The 16,380-nt window shown below is 35.7% G+C and overlaps 1 long non-coding RNA gene across 2 annotated transcripts in view; it reads right to left on the bottom strand.

The window, feature by feature from the left end:
- The window catches only part of LOC122139274, a 137,113-nt gene that overhangs the window by 95,481 nt on the left and 25,252 nt on the right, over positions 1-16,380 (bottom strand). The window lies entirely within an intron of this gene.

Genomic DNA, 16,380 nt, shown 5'->3' with positions numbered 1-16,380 from the left:
GTTTCTTAGGTCAGAATGACACTGGCACTCCTCCCTCCCCATGGAGATCTAGATTGCGCTGTTAGTGACAGACAGGTTTTACAGCCTAGTGTGAAAAATCAATGCCATTGAATCCTCACAACAGGTGTATAGCGAGCCCCCACAGATTCAGTGAGGAGAAACACAATTACCTCTCAGTAATGGCAGACCGAAGGGAGATAACGCCAGCGTGCTTGGTCCGGAGGAGGTGGAACCGTCACAGACACGTATGGTGCCCATATTGGGGTCTAAACCTGAAAGTGCTCGTCTGATTCCCAGAAAACAGCTCTTCTGACCGCTTAAAGCAAGCTATCGTAACATAAATCCATGATCTCCACAGATATGTGCCTTGGATAAGTCAGGAGAGCCCTGAAGGTGCGCTCAGAATATGTTGTTGACATACTGAGGTCATGGCCTGTAAGTGGTTTTTCTCCAGGGCACAGTTTACATTGGACATCAGTGGTGTACCATTTCATTCCAGATAAATTCTGACACCAAACTGTTTTGTTTGTTTTTGTTTTTTTTTTCCACATACATATATAATTTAGAAATGGAACATATATGAAATTGTAGCTTGACCATTCAAGAGGTAGAAATCAATATTTTGGTTCAGCAAGGATGTATTTAATTGATCAAAGGTGACAGTAAAGATATTTATAATGTTAGAAAAGATTTATTTTTCAAATAAATGCTGTTCTTTGGACATCCTTTTCATCAAAGAATGAAGTCGTGGCCTAATGGTTAGAGAATTTGACTCCTAACCCTAAGGTTGTGGGTTTGAGTCTCGGGACGCCAATACCACGACTGAGGTGTCCTTGGGCAAGGCACCGAACCCCCAACTTCTCCCCGGGTGCCGCAGCATAAATTATTTTAATAATAATAAAATAAAATAAAGAAAAAAAAAAATCCAGCTTTGTATTTGGATAAGACCCAAAAAAAAGGAAAACAAGAAAAAAGCCTGAAAAAAATGTAATGTTTGTTAAAAAGAGGTTGATGTTAAATGAAAACGTATGATATAAAATGAATATTAATAGACCAGTAATATAATTAATTCATATTTTATATAAAATAAGTAAATATATTTGTTTTATTATTATTATTATTATTTTTTTTTTTTTTACAGACTGCCGGATATCCTTGCTTCCAGCACAAAAGACTCTGGGAATATGAACATGAACACAAAGATTTGCTGATGTGAGCTCAAATCCTCTGTCATTAAAGCAAAACCAAACCAAATACTGACATTTATGCAAATGTTTAATTGAACTTGTCAATGAAGATGTTATTTGTAATAAAACATTTTGTTTTCAAAAAAAAAAAAAAAAATAATAATAATAATAATTAATAAAAAAAAAAATTTAAATATGAAATGACTTTTTGACTCAGGCGTATATGTACTTTTCTTTTTTTTTTTCTTTTTTTTTTATCTAAATCAACTGTAAAACTTAGTTTATTAGATTCTGCAACCTGGGATCAAACACGAGACCTTTGCGTCAGTAGGAATCGTCACCATTGGGCCGCTAAATCCTGTTTGTCTTTGGGTGTTTGTTAATTAGATCTGAGAACATTGACACCAGTGCCAGAGATACACAAAGGGACATATCACTGCAATAAAAACTTCATGAGTCTGCCATTGAATCTACAACATGAATGTCACTACATTACACAGATTATGAGCTTATCGGCTTTTTGTAAATCAAAACTCTAACTAATAAACTAATTATCTTCAGTAATACAGTGACTTACTGCAAATGCAATCAAGTTGTTTTCCTTGCCTCTAGTAAATGAAGCATGCTTCATTCTATAATATGCTGACACTGCTGACAACAGACTTCAGATAGACATCTGACAGATACATAAATAGGTTAATTTGTGAATATGAGGATGTGATTATTCTGCACAGAGTGTTTGATTTGTGCGTCATGTCCAGTCTCCTGTGGATGTAACCCACACAGAATGACAGTCTGATTTTGAAAAGAGACGAAAAATGACATCTGTGTTCCTCCACAGCAAATATTAAGCTTCAAAACTGTCAGTTTGCAACTCAAATTTTTGAGGGGAGTCAGTTACTATGGCACTTCAAAAATACTCTTGTCACGCAAGTTGCCCTATATACAGATTCATATTTTATCCTTGTATAGTGTTGAATGTAACTCCTAACATTTTTTTCTGTTTCATTTTTAAAACAGGCATGTGACAACATACCTTATAACATGTCACAAAACTTTAACGTGTTTTTGAAACTGCCGCAAGTTTGTCACTTTTTAGTGTCATTATTGTGACTTTCAGTGAGAAACCCTGAACGTCAATAGACTTTTAACATGAGAATAGGCACGAAAATGCTGTTCTAATGGCAATTCATAACTATTTTATGTTTTAGTGAATAGGTGGCTAACTCGTACAATCTCCTTTGTACATTTTCACACGATCTGCTTACACCTCAGTGACGGTTTTATGTTTAGCGTTTAGGAGACTTGACACCATTTTTTTGCTGCGTGCAAAGTGGACACAGCACATATAAAGGGTTTAGCATGTGTATAATGACACACAGTTCTGGGAGTAAGCAATAAAATGCATCTGCTGCCGTGTGCAACGATTATTACTTTGGCATGTTTTACATGACCACAGATGTATGCTGTGCATCTCGTCTTACATTCACCTCTCTCTGTTCTGTCTAATGTTAGCATTTTATGTCCCGACAAATAGACAACAGCTGGAACGTTATGGCATCTTCCTTCACTTCTCCACCGTGGAAGGCCAAGAAAAATGGATGGAATCAAAGCTCTCAGTCCTTCGGAAATTTCTGGGTCATTCCTAATATGCAGCACATTTTCACATCCCCATCATGTGTGATATATTGGACTGAAATATTTTTGGACAAAACTCAAACTTTGAAGATGGAAAACGTATTCATTATCATTTTGGTGTATGTGGATGCTGTGGTTTCTGGCTCTGGATGCTTAACAAAATGTATGGGTTTATTTTTTTGAGAAAAATAATTTGCTTTATTTTATAAATCTCAGTTAAGTATTATCAATAGTTATAATTCATAAAGTTTAAGTGCACGAAACTTGACCGCATGCTCTTGACAGTTGAAATATTGCCTCATGCATCCATATTAATTTTTTGCCCTATAACGTGTACCGCATAATATGAATGTAGTCTAGTTTGTACTCATACTTATTGTGTCAAAGGCCCTGGGTCTGAATAGAGAGGTATTTTTAACCAATTATTTTGTCATCGTCTGCCAAGCTGACTTCTCTGCATATAAGGAATAATAAAAGAAGTGAGTTGTACCTTATCAGGAAAGTGATTTGTTTCTTTTCAAGCCGTATGTCTTTCTCTTGCCCGCTTTTTGATGGAACACAAGGCATTATCAGAGAGCATCAGAATTTCCTGCCACCTCAACTATTTCTTCCCGAGCAGCAGTCAAAACAAACAAAAAAAGAGAAGAGGCAACATTTAATCTTTCTCGCTACTCTGAAGTGTGTGCCTTAGTAGTCTAGAGAGAATACTATTGATTCGTCAGAGAGCGTGAAAGAGATCGATCAGGCCAGTCATCTCATTTGAAGGTGATCCAAGGTGATACCTCACACGGCTTAGAAAATTCAACGACAGTCCTCTCTGAGTAGAGCAAACACATTATAACTGGCTGAAAAAAAAAGCACAATTTGCCAACTTCTATAGAAAGGAACATTTTCCTCACAAAGAAATGTTCAAGTTACCAGCAAGTCAATGTTTCAGATTTCTTGCAAACATTGCAAATTAAATGAAATATTTTATTTCACTAATTTATGTCACCATGAAACCAATATAATACAAGTTATGTTACTTTTATATTATTATTATTATTATTTCACAGGATATCCTGTATGCATCTGGCAGGCTCTCTTGTGCAAAAATAAAAAATAAGCTACTTACATTTCAGTCAAGGTATATTTTATCAGTTCATGCATTCGCTGGGAAATCGAACTTTGATGTTGACCTTGGTGTTCCCATTGCTGTTTGAGCGACTACAAATATCCAGTGATAAATTATTAACAAAATCATTTTAGCAAAATAAAAGACTTTCACAATGTCTAAATTTAAAATAAATGCTGTTATTTTGAACTTTAAATTAATCCATGAATCCTGAAACAAATGTAAAAGTTTCCACAAAAATATAAAGAAGCATAATGGTCGATAATAAGAAAAATTTATCGAGCTTCAAATCAGCATATTAGAATGATTTCTGAAGGATCATGTGACACTGAAAACTGGAGTTATGGTGCTGAAAATGCAGCTTTGCATTGCAGAAATAAATTATATTTTACAATGTATTACAATAGAAAAGTTATTTTAAATTGTAATAATATTTCACAATATTACTATTTTTACTGTATTATAATTAAATAAATGCATTAAGAGAGACTTACAATACAATTGCTTTTTACGAGCAATAGACCCTAATTCCAAAACCCAATTCCTGATACATCATTTTTTTTCATTGAATATCAGGTTTCATTCAAACATATTATGTTGACTTTAAAGTGTAATATTTGGTCTTATTACAAAAGGACACATTCATTCAAGATAATAAGCCAGTCATTTCCCGTCTCACACTGCTCTCTCCATCTTTACAATCTTTCGCTAATTCAACATTTTTCCCTTCGCAGCCCAAGATATCTTTCTGTCATCGTCTTTGCTGGGAATTAGCCCATCAGATTCCACTTCTTATCTGAAGTCTGCCAGCTTGCGACAGTCGTTTTGAACATGGCCATGTGCTGCTGATGGAAGGAGGCTAAATGAGGCATCTAAGGTGCCAGCTTCACGGGCTTATTTGGCGGATGACTCCAGGTCCTCTGGGACAGTCCTTGGATCTCTTTGAAAACTTTACTGACAGACTCCTCAAGCATCTGTGATTGAGGGTTTAGTGGTTTTTTGTTCTTCTTGTTTTAGTAATTAATTGTTTTTCAGTCACTGGCTTTCTTTCCTCCTCGCTGTCGCTGTGCCACTCCGGACGCTGGGTCTAATTCGAGCTCAGAATGATCACTTAGAGGCAGTTCTGGGATTTTGCACTGGGAGGACTGAACAGATGGCCCAGTCAAGCCTGCCTGGAAACCTTATGTATTCATTTTCAACTGTGTGGTAGGTTGAATGAGGGAATCATAACATGGATGGAGCATAAATACCAGAATAGAATTTTCAAGAACTGCCCTTCATGCAGCCAAGAGCCAAAGAGTCTCTTTGTTTGATGCTCTACATTTGTACTTGGACATATTTGTGTACAACTGTGAGCACATGTTCCTGCATTGCACACTAGCACACAGTCATTATCATATCACTCTTACAATAGAAAACCAACGGGAAAGCGTCTTTTCCCCAGTGTGAAGCATCTGGAATCACTTTCACACTGTGGCCTTCGAATGAAGATAACAAGTAAACACTCAATTTAGGAGCGTTGGGTGGTTGCCAGGCTAATGTGGTTGCTAGGGTGTTCTGAGTGGTTTTAAGTATGTTGCTATGTGGATACCGGCCCAAGTCAAAGTATACTGTGACTCAGGTTTTGCCTTCACTGCAACTCATTTGGATTTTTTCCATTAAAACTGCTGCTGAAGTGGAACATTTTTTAAATATGCTGACTTTCTTACTTAAGTTTTGAATTGTTTTAATACTTTAAAAACTCAAGGTCTGTATTTCAAAAACACCAATTACAAATGCTCACAAAAGATGAAATTGTCCAGGATGACTACAATAGGATTTCAAAACATACCATTGATCAGACTAAAACCAATACGTTATCTATCTATCTATCTATCTATCTATCTATCTATCTATCTATCTATATATAAAAACACATATAAATCATAACATGAACTAAATAAATAAATAAATAAAAATAAAGGTAAATCAATAACTTTTTCAATGTGAAGTGAAACATTTGAACTGTACTTTTTCATAATGTTCAAAACCAACACCGGCAACACTAATGACTTGTCAAATGTCATTTAATTATTTATATAATTTATTTTCATTTATTTATTTAACATAACTTCTGCATTAGTTCATATGAATATTAGATGTAAGCAATATCACATGAGCAAGAGCAGTACTCAAAATCTACATAATAGCGGTGTTGCCGAATGAATCAGTGCCTTTGAATGAATCACTTGAGTGAATAATTCAATAACTCACTTATATAGATATTCATAGATGACCTCTACAGCCCTGAATGTCAGCGAAGACCATGTCAACTAGATGAGCCGCAGCGACAGATCCCCTCTGAAAACCTTGTCACCTAGACGGCCACTGGGACCTTACCAAAGGAACCAGATGAGTCCTCTGCACTACGTGACTTTTTTGCAGCCTAGAATTAAACTGCTGGTTTCGTCTGGCCACAGGAGAACGACACACTATTTTGACACACTATTTCCTTGTTTAATACTGTAAAGCTGCTTTGTCACAGTTTGCATTGCAAAAGCACTATATAAATAATGGTGACTTGACTTGTTTCTATCCTGAATGAATCAGAAGTTCTGAACAAAGCGGTTGAACAAAATGTTACTTTTATAAACACAATCACTTTTTGCCAGCTATATCTATGTAATTAGCTAAAAGAGTTGTTAAAAATCCACCTCTACTTCACTTGTAGTCTCTAGAAGGCAAAATGAAATGATCCAAAGAGTGAAAAACCCCATGATATTTCGAGGATGACCCAATATTTAACTGTAAGTTGTTAGTATTACTGAAATTAATGTTAAGCGCATCCTATCTTTCTATCCCTAGTAAAGCCTCAGTGTGGAGACCTGAGGTTTTCAGATGAAGGTCCAAATGCCATTACTATGTAAATGCAATGCCAGGACTGGAGGGTAAGAGCTAACAATTGATCTGAAAATTGACATGCTGTCTTCATGAGTGCCCTTCACTCCTCAGATAAACAATCTTGAGCTGGCGTGTAAAAGAAATCCATTTGAATTTTTTTTTTCTTTTTTTTTTTTTTTTTTTTCTTCTTGGCAAACCTACAACCCAGAAAAAGCTTCAGGGGAGGATTTGAACAAATGGACTTAAGTCAATCTACACAACAACAAAAGAGTGATATGACAATATCATGATGCTGCACAGCTGGATGCTTGAGTTCACTGCAGAAAAATAGACTGATTTTACACAAAAGAAAAAAAAAATCACAACAGCATAAGATCATATTAAGATTTATTTTCTGAGAAATCATTTTTGGCATAGTAAGCTATAGAGATGACACAAAACCCAATTTTGCTTGCAAGTCAAAAATAATGCAGGATACTTTTCTGAATCATTTGATTATAAGTTTAACAAGGCAATACGTTTTTTGGTTTGTTTGTTTGTATTTTATCAACGTTTAATAAAATGATAGATAGATAGATAGATAGATAGATAGATAGATAGATAGATAGATAGATAGATAGATAGAACATGAACAGAATGCAAAATTAAAACAAATCAATGCAAAAAAAAACCTTGAAAATCCTTTTTTTTAAGAGTGTGCAGTATGATTGATTTGAAAATGTCTCTAGCAAATAATGTCCTTGTCTGTTACTGAAGAGAAAGATTGAAAAGCCTAGAACTTCACAGCACACTGCAATGACTATTAGTGGGAGGCAAAGGTCAAGTCAACATATTGTTCACCTTGAAACAGAAATACACAAGACTCACATTCATAAATCACAATTTTGATTTAATTTGTGTCTATGTTTTATTTATTTATTTATTTTTTATATAAATCAACAATTTTCTCAGATTTCATACAAATGGTATGGAACCACATATCTTAATGTCAATCACAGACAGTTTCTTTATTTTACTTGTCTATAGTGTCAAAAAGATTGATTGCTGTGTTGAGGCTATATATTTGACTGCTAGTATTTCAAAAAGGGCGGGGGAAAAGATTGAAATAAACCCGAGCGGCAGAAAAAAAAAATAGATTTAAGCATTCTAGCAGAAAGAGCAGAGCATGTGTATGTACGTCAGTGAGACACTACTCCATCACTGTACCTCCCAAGTCATTTCTCTCTCTCTTTCTCTCTCTCTCTCTCTCTCTCTCTCTCTCCATTTCTATCACAAGTACATCTGATCGTTTGCAAGAATATGGACAGCTGCCATGTATTTTGTTAATTTATTTATTTACTTTTGCACTGGCAATTTTTCACTACAAATTCTAGGTAAATCGAACACACAGTTATGGGCAAATTTCATAAAGCCTCTGAATTATTATGTACAGTCTGGAATTTCTGAATCAGAATCGCTATATGCATCACATCAGTAAAATATGATCTAAAACCGCTGGCATTTTCCTGCATGGTTGCTGGTGTCCTCGCCGAATTTCAAATGTGAATGCACATCTCTGTCAGAGTGAACTCTCAAGGTTCAAACGTGGGCCCATTTTAAAGCAGAGCATAACAAGGTTACTGTGACATATTAAATGCATTTCTGATGGCATAGACTCTTTCAGGTGGAATCTGAACAATAAGTGCTGCATCTTAAGAAAAATATTAAAAAACCAGTTATCCAGTTATCGTTTCAAAAGAAATATATTGGTGCATTTCCCAGTCAAGGTAAGTTTAAAGGCAGAATGTTTGTGAAAAAAGGGTGCATTTTAAAATGTATCATCCAAACATTTTAGAACATAAACATTATATCTTGTCTAACATACTTGATATCATGTGGTTTTAAAATTTTGGTACTGCTGTACTTTTTTTTTTTTTTCCTCCATGCAACTCTTCAGTGCAAGCCATTGTTTGGACTTCACTAAAAGATCAATAAAATGACAAAAAAAAAACATCTCAATCCTGCATATAATTCCTCCAAAACATATGCTTGACTCGGTGTTCCCCGCTCACATTAAAGCTTCTCTATTGCTCAGTTGTTGCATCAGAAATCAGGATCTTGGAGAATTATATTTTATCCCTGTGGGGCTATTTCTTTCTCTCGCCCTCAACTTCTTAAATGATAACTTTTAAAAAAGTATGCATGTTTCCCCCACTGTTCTCCTCCTGGCTTCTTAGTCTGTTTCATAGTATGAATTCAATATAATAGTGTTACAAATGTTGGGATCCAAAGGTCTGAGAACACATCTGGGATTTAAAAGCTAATTTAAACTTAGAAATATAGAAAAAAATCCTTTTTAAAAAGGCTTTGGAATTTTCAGTTACAAAGAAGCATGATTTCTAATCTAATGCTGTAGCCTATAGTTAAATTTCAAAATTAATAACAGGACTAAAATTCTCTAACAGGACTAAATTTTATTCTGTATTCTGTTCTCATCTGTGGTGTCATTCATTCATTCATTCATTCATTCATTCATTCATTCATTCATTCATTCTAACACCATTAATGTGATATTTTCTCACACACATTTGCTTATCTCTCAGCATGAGAAAACTTCTGTTTTTCGTGTTTTAGTTTAAAACAGACCGTTTCGCGATACAACTTGAGTTTGCAAGCGTCATTTCAGTGTAAACTGAAGGACATACAGTACCATACCTGAAGTGAAAATTAATATATACAGCTTTATTCCCTTCCGAAAGTGTGGGCTTCCACACAGAAGTGCTCACATCAACGTTTCTCCCATGTGCGAAGAGATCCTTTGACAGGCCTCAAAATTAAAGGTGAATGACACTCATGGTCACTCATACTTCATAATAAATACATGATAATCAGGTAATTTTGCTGAATTCTGTAGTATTTGATAAAACACAGCTGTTGACCAATCAGAATCAAGGATTTGGACTAACAGTTTTATGAAGTGAAATAAGTTGTACTTTGTTGCTTACTTAAAATAATCTGTTCATAAGAGTCATTTGTTCGAGAATCAGACTGCACCCTGCAAGCATTTTTTTTTTTTTTTTTTTTTTGTAATATTAAAATTTTTCGTGGTACACAGACTTTTATTTCACCACATTAAATTTCAGACTACAAACATGAGTAAAATTTTATATATTTTACATTGAAGCTGTGCAGAAAATGCTGGCAAACATACATTAGAAAGAGAGTATAGATTGTTCATATCTATGGTACCTGAAAAAGATAAGTTTGGCTCTCATAGTTTTGCATTAATGTTTTTTTTATTTTTTTTTTTTATTTTTTTTTTTTTTTTTATTTTTTTTTTTTATATAATTGTTTGAATAGTTCTGAATAGGGGTCATATGATGCAATTTCAAGTTTTCCTTTCTCTTTGGGGTGTTACAAGCGCGAGTTTTGAGCAGTGTAGAGTTGCGATACAATGCAACGCATAAAAAGACAGTGTAAGTCATTATAATCCGTAAGTATGTCTCCACTGAATGCAACAAATGTCTCGTTTGTAATGGGTTTTATTGTTTTTGTCTCGTTGAGCCGGGACACGGCATCACAGTATAGTAAGGGGCGTAACATTTCCATCACACACTTGAGGTATTTGGCCAATCACAATGCACTGGATAGCTGGCCAATCAGAGCACACCTCGCTTTTCAGAATGATGAACTTTGTAAAAATCCACGCGTTTCAGAAGCCGTGGCATAGAGGAGCAATAATAATGTACAGTATATGGAAAATAATGTGCTTTTTGAACCTTAAAACACATAAACACATTTTATTACACCAAATACAAAAAAATAATATTCTTTTTAGCAACAACATATGACCCCTTTAAAAAAAGCGAACATTTATTGAAAATAAAAAAAAAAAAAAAAAACGAAGTGAAAGGGAAATAAAATAAATAAATATAAATATTAAATAAAATAGGCCTAAGAAAAATGGTCAGCAATGAATTCGAAAGACTTGAGGAAGCTATATATTTTTAATTAAATATTATATAATTTACTATATGTTTTGTAATTTATGTCTTGATGTCATTCCTAAATGAAAATAAAATGTTTTTTTTTGTAATTCCCATGCTGTTTATCCATGTCATGCTAGTCTATTTACTCAGTGAACACATGGTCAAGAGAAACCAAAGATTTATTTTACCTGGTCTGAAATACCTGTGCTATGAGATAAAATGGTTTCAAAAGAGCTTGGTGGTGTGAAATTGACATCCTTACATTGCTCAGAGCATTGACTTTGTTGGAATTCTTGCTCGCTTATCCATGAAGCAAACTATCTTCTGGCGAAGCTATTGAGAATCAAAGCACACAGCGCTCTCCAGACGCTAATATCTGTCAACACTGTTGTCCTAACTGGAAGCAAACAATCTGGAGTAGGCCAACTTACATTTATGTTTACAGAGCAGGAGCATCTGCAACCATCCACAACAATTATGTGCACCGAGCAAATTACAGACTCCACGCTTTATCTACCCCCTCCTTCTTGTTTGCATGCAAGAAAAAAGTGCAGCGGGCCTTCGGAAACACCCACATTAATATTTTCAGACAAGCCTGGGCTTTTAGACAGATGGATCACACCCAAACACGCAGCTAAGCATCTGGTGTGGTTAAGATCGCCCCCTCTGCTGACTCTCCCCAAGGCAAGCAGAGGAACATAAAGCGGTCCAGACACGGACTGTCCGTCACACCAGATACAGGCAATAGGGAAATGCAGCAGTGAAAAACAACAAGGCTAAAGGAAAGACAGATGTGTTTTGTAATGCGTGGTGTGGATTATGTGATTTACAGGCAGTATTAAGCACTGAAAGTTGAAGGTACGGATCGCTGCTCGTATAACATCCTGCCAATAACATTTCCAAGGAACAGTAACGCAGCACATCGGATCGGTTTGCGGGTGTGAAAGTCAAATGTGTCTGTGATGAATATAAACAGGTGTACTTTGCTCTGCATCGGGGATGTTTACAGCCTTCTATAACAATGGATTTGCATATTTAGCAAAATAATCAGCCCATGGATTCAAACCTGTGCAGAGGGGTGAAAAAAAAAAAAATAATAATAATAATAATAATTGCTGACCTTACTCTGGTGCACTAAGTAGTGTTTTGCTAATTAATAAAGTTGTAGGCCTACACATAAATAAATGGTACATTTTAAGAACTGTGATGCACAATACACTATTGTATTGTAAAGAAAATAATACTTTTATGCAGCAGTTAATTTGATCAAAAGTGATGGTGAAGGAATTTTATATTTAATATAAAAATAGAAGAAAAAAAAAACAGTAGTGTGCACTGCAAGTCAGTATCAAAATTATGTTTTGCTAAATCTATGAACAGTAGATTACACTGAAGAAAAAAAAATGTCTAGAAATATCTTTCATTCACAAATATTTACAAAGAACAAAGTAACACACTGAATAAAACATGACATTTTGAAATAGAAAGACTGAAATATAATTTTCTTGTAATAATTACTTGAAAAAAAGTTTTATTTTTCTAATCTTCCTACTCTATGCCTATCCTTTATATCTGTGTGTGTGTGTGTGTGTGTGTGTGTGTGTGTGTGTGTGTGTGTGTGTGTGTGTGTGTGTGTGTGTGTGTATTAATATAAGTTAAAGGAGTGTAGACAGTAGTGATGGGAAGTTCAGATAATTTTACCGACTCGGTCCTTTGAGTCTCGTTCAGCAAAATGAACCAATCTTTTTTCGAGTCATTTTGTTCATTTTAGCAAAATGTAATTGGAATGTTACGTGTTACTTCCCTAACACATCTACTGTACTGCTTACGCAAACTTTGATCACACTACAAACAATACAAAACTATAATGCTATAAGAAACAGAAGAGATTGATTCATTATTTACCTGGGTCTTTAGCCTATGATTAGCTCACCTCACCTCTTATCTGACAAGGCTTTGGGTTTGAATCATTCGTTTATCACGTGACAGCCCCATAAACTTAACCAATGCAGTCTGAGCCAGAAAGAGAATAGATTAGTTCACCTTTCGAGTCTTTCGAGTTGTCTGTTCTTTTGTCACATGATGTGACAACATTGGATAGAGAAATTAATTTCCTTATAAACGGGTGCATAGTTATTATTATTATTATTATTATCATCATTATTATAATTATTATTTACTCTTACAGTTACGTGATGCGTTTCTGGTCTCAAATTGTAGCTTTTTATTTCTTAAAGTATATAAATGTGTGAATTTCTGTCATGATAGTTCTTTTCCATAACACTGAATGTGGAAACAAAGGCAATACAGAGTTGGTTATTATTAAGTCTCTTTCTGGCTCAGACTGCATAGGTAACGCTTATGTGGTTGTCACGTGATGAACGAACGACTCAAAAACCCGAAGACTCAAGAGATGAACTAATCAATTCTCTTTCTGGCTCAGACTGCATTGGTTAAGTATGGGGCTGTCACGCGATGAACGAACGACTTGAAAAACCTGAAGACCTGAAACAGGTGAACTAATTTCAGTACAGAACCCATAGGATGTTGCGCATGCGCATCTGAATGAATCACTCCCCGAGACGACTCATTTGTTCCGAGTCACATACAAGATTCGTGCAAAATGAATGAATCCTTCAAGAATGACCCATCACTAGTAGACAATGTTAACATCACCAACCATTATTATATGATAGGCTACATAATGCATTACAGATCATTAGAAGCTCAGTTCCATAACTAAAAGCTTCTTGTCTAAAGAACCCAGAAGCTTGATTGCTTACAGTTTGTCACGATATTTTATCCAATACAGTTGAAGCATGTGACTGTTACATACAGTTCCAAGATAATTGAATCAAGGAGATCTGCAATTGACAACAAGAACAGCCTCATTAAAGTAAAACTCCACAAGGCTAAAGGAGAATGCTGTCTTAATTTGATCTGGATGGCACTGCAGCAGTATTCTGCTTGGCCTTCAGTCTCCACGGGAGCCAAGCAAGCCTTTGATGCAGCAGGCGAACATGCGGTTAATAGCAAAGCCATTAGTATACATGAGAAAGAAACAATATTGAGATTCAGGTCTCATCAACGCTGGGGAAACCAGGTTCGGCGGAGCAAAGTGGAATTGAATTGACAGCAGTGATGACACAAGAAGTGAAGGAACCTAATGAAATAATGGTGACCATTTTGCCCTTGAGTTTATTCTAGCAGAAGGGCACATCCTTTTACAAGAAAAAAAAAAAAAAGTGATTTCCTGGGTTATTTAATTAGACAGATCTTTGATATCTGAGTCCCTTGCCTCTCATCAAGTGTGAATATAGATGACTTATTTCATTCTGATTTAACACTCTGACATGAGAAAACACAAATACTGACATAATACGTGTCGACCAGTGTTTCCTTTAGTGAACTAACCGCTTATGCCTGAATCACCTGGGGAGGAAGTCATTGTTTCTTAGCCGATTAATTTTTTAATGTTTTCTCTTATAGTTTTCCCTTCATTTTAAGGATTCACCAGGCAAAAGAGTTTATTAAGAACTATTTAGCCCAGTCAAAAGCATACACACAAGCTTGACGTTCCCGTTCAGTTGCTGTCTAAATAAGTGAATCATTGATTTGTTCATTTTTAAGTATTCATTCAATACGGCTGATTCATTCTGGAACGCAGCAACTGACTGTATTTTTGAATGAGTCATTGAATTATGGACCCGATTCGTTTAAAAGGAAAGAAGTTATGTTGTGTTGATCAAGGATGCAATGGTTCTGCTGTCATTGTGTCTAAAATGCACCAAATATGCATATTAGAATGACTTCTAGTATTTCGCTCGAATCCCAGAACACTCATCTAGGGAAGAAGTCATTATTTCTTAGCCGATTAACCTTTTTTTGCTCTCTCTTTCAGTTTTCAGGAGTCGTCAGGCAAAAGAGTTCATTAAGAACTACTTAGCCCAGTCAAAAGCATTCTCGCAAGCTTGACGTTTGTCTCTTTGCCTCATTAAAAGCCTCCCGAATGGGTCAGGTTTAAAATCCCTTCGAGCTCCTTCCCATTCAGTCATTAAAGTTCAACCGCAGCCTCTGGGGAAATCAACAGAGGTGAGGTCCACAGAACTCCAGCCTAATGCCATCTTGTCGGCGATGAGTAATCCAAGCACCACGACATTATGAGCAATAAAGAGAGGAAATATTTAGCTGACTCACAGAGAGCTTCAGCCGGCGAGGAAGAAATAAATGCAAATTGACAGATCCATCCCAGAGGTTTGTTTCCTGGCAATTGCATTTTGCGGTGTGACTTGTGTGTTTGTTGTGGGCGTAAGTGAAACTCAAAGGGCAGATACTTAATGGGAGATAAATTTCTCTATTGACTGGCTCTTTCTTCCGAGGATGTGGGTATCTCTTCCCAACTCATTATCTGAAACATCCATTATCAGATTAGAAGCCTATTTCATGCATATTTGGTTTGTGGCACTGTACTTCAAAGAAAATTGATTTGGAAAGTAAATAATAACCAGCAAATGATAGCTACACATCTCTATGCCGTCTGTCGTGCAGTGTAGGTTTTTTAAGCAGTTGGTCCTTACCTATAATGTGCTTTCCCAGCATGCAATAAGAGCTCCCTACACCGTTTCTCTGAGAAAAGTGCTTCTTCATTTCATTTGGTGCAGGTGTCTTTAATAAGCCATGAAACTTCACACTCTGCTGCATTACATTCTCCACATGTTGCTTAAAGCTACTCAGCGTGGAGCAAAGAGGAAGGTGTTTCAGTGCCGGGTGAGATGGAAATGCATCTCAAACTGAGTGATGAGGAGGAGTGCTGAGCTTCCACTGAACATACTCCTTAGGCGCTTAAATAAGTTGCCATGCTACTGATGCCAGTAGCTTCATTATTGCAGGTATAAAATGTGCCAGAACTCAAAACTTGGTAAAGTTGGTAAAATTTTGCAGGAATTAACTCTTGTGCATCCTTATGTATGTATGTATTTATTTAATTTTGGCTACATTAATTCAAACAGCTTAAATTTGGTCAAATATGTGTAATTTTATAGGAAAAATAATTTATTTTTATCTTAAAGAATTACATGATTACATAAATACAAAAAATATATATATAATGATATAAAAAAATAAGTGTGTGTGTGTGTGTGTGTGTGTGTGTGTGTGTGTGTGTGTGTGTGTGTGTGTGTGTGTGTGTGTGTGTGTGTGTGTGTGTGTGAAACACTGCATTGGTCCTGGATTCCTTTATTACATGCATGATTTATTTACCCAAATAATAAGTCACATACAGAGCGTTTTCAATTTTAGTGCACTTTAAGGCTGGACAGATAAATGTAAAAATGAGATGGATAGATGATTGCCCGAGAACGGTAAAGGTTGTACAAATACATATGCTGGTAATATGATTTCTTTGACACACGTGACACTATAAAAACACTTACTCTGTATACGGTGCACCATTTTATGTAGCAAAAAGCGACTCCTTCACATGAATGAAATGAGAAAACACTCTACTGGTTTATGTACATGTGTTTTATAGACTCTCAGCGCCTGGTCATGAAGAAAACGCTGATGACCTTCAGTTCTCTTCCTCTTTCTCTGA

The sequence above is a fragment of the Cyprinus carpio genome, chromosome B12, assembly GCF_018340385.1.
Source record: "Cyprinus carpio isolate SPL01 chromosome B12, ASM1834038v1, whole genome shotgun sequence".
NCBI classification, from domain to species: domain Eukaryota; kingdom Metazoa; phylum Chordata; class Actinopteri; order Cypriniformes; family Cyprinidae; genus Cyprinus; species Cyprinus carpio.
Note: the sequence above shows the minus strand (reverse complement) of the source record. Positions and strands in the feature narration are given on the sequence as shown.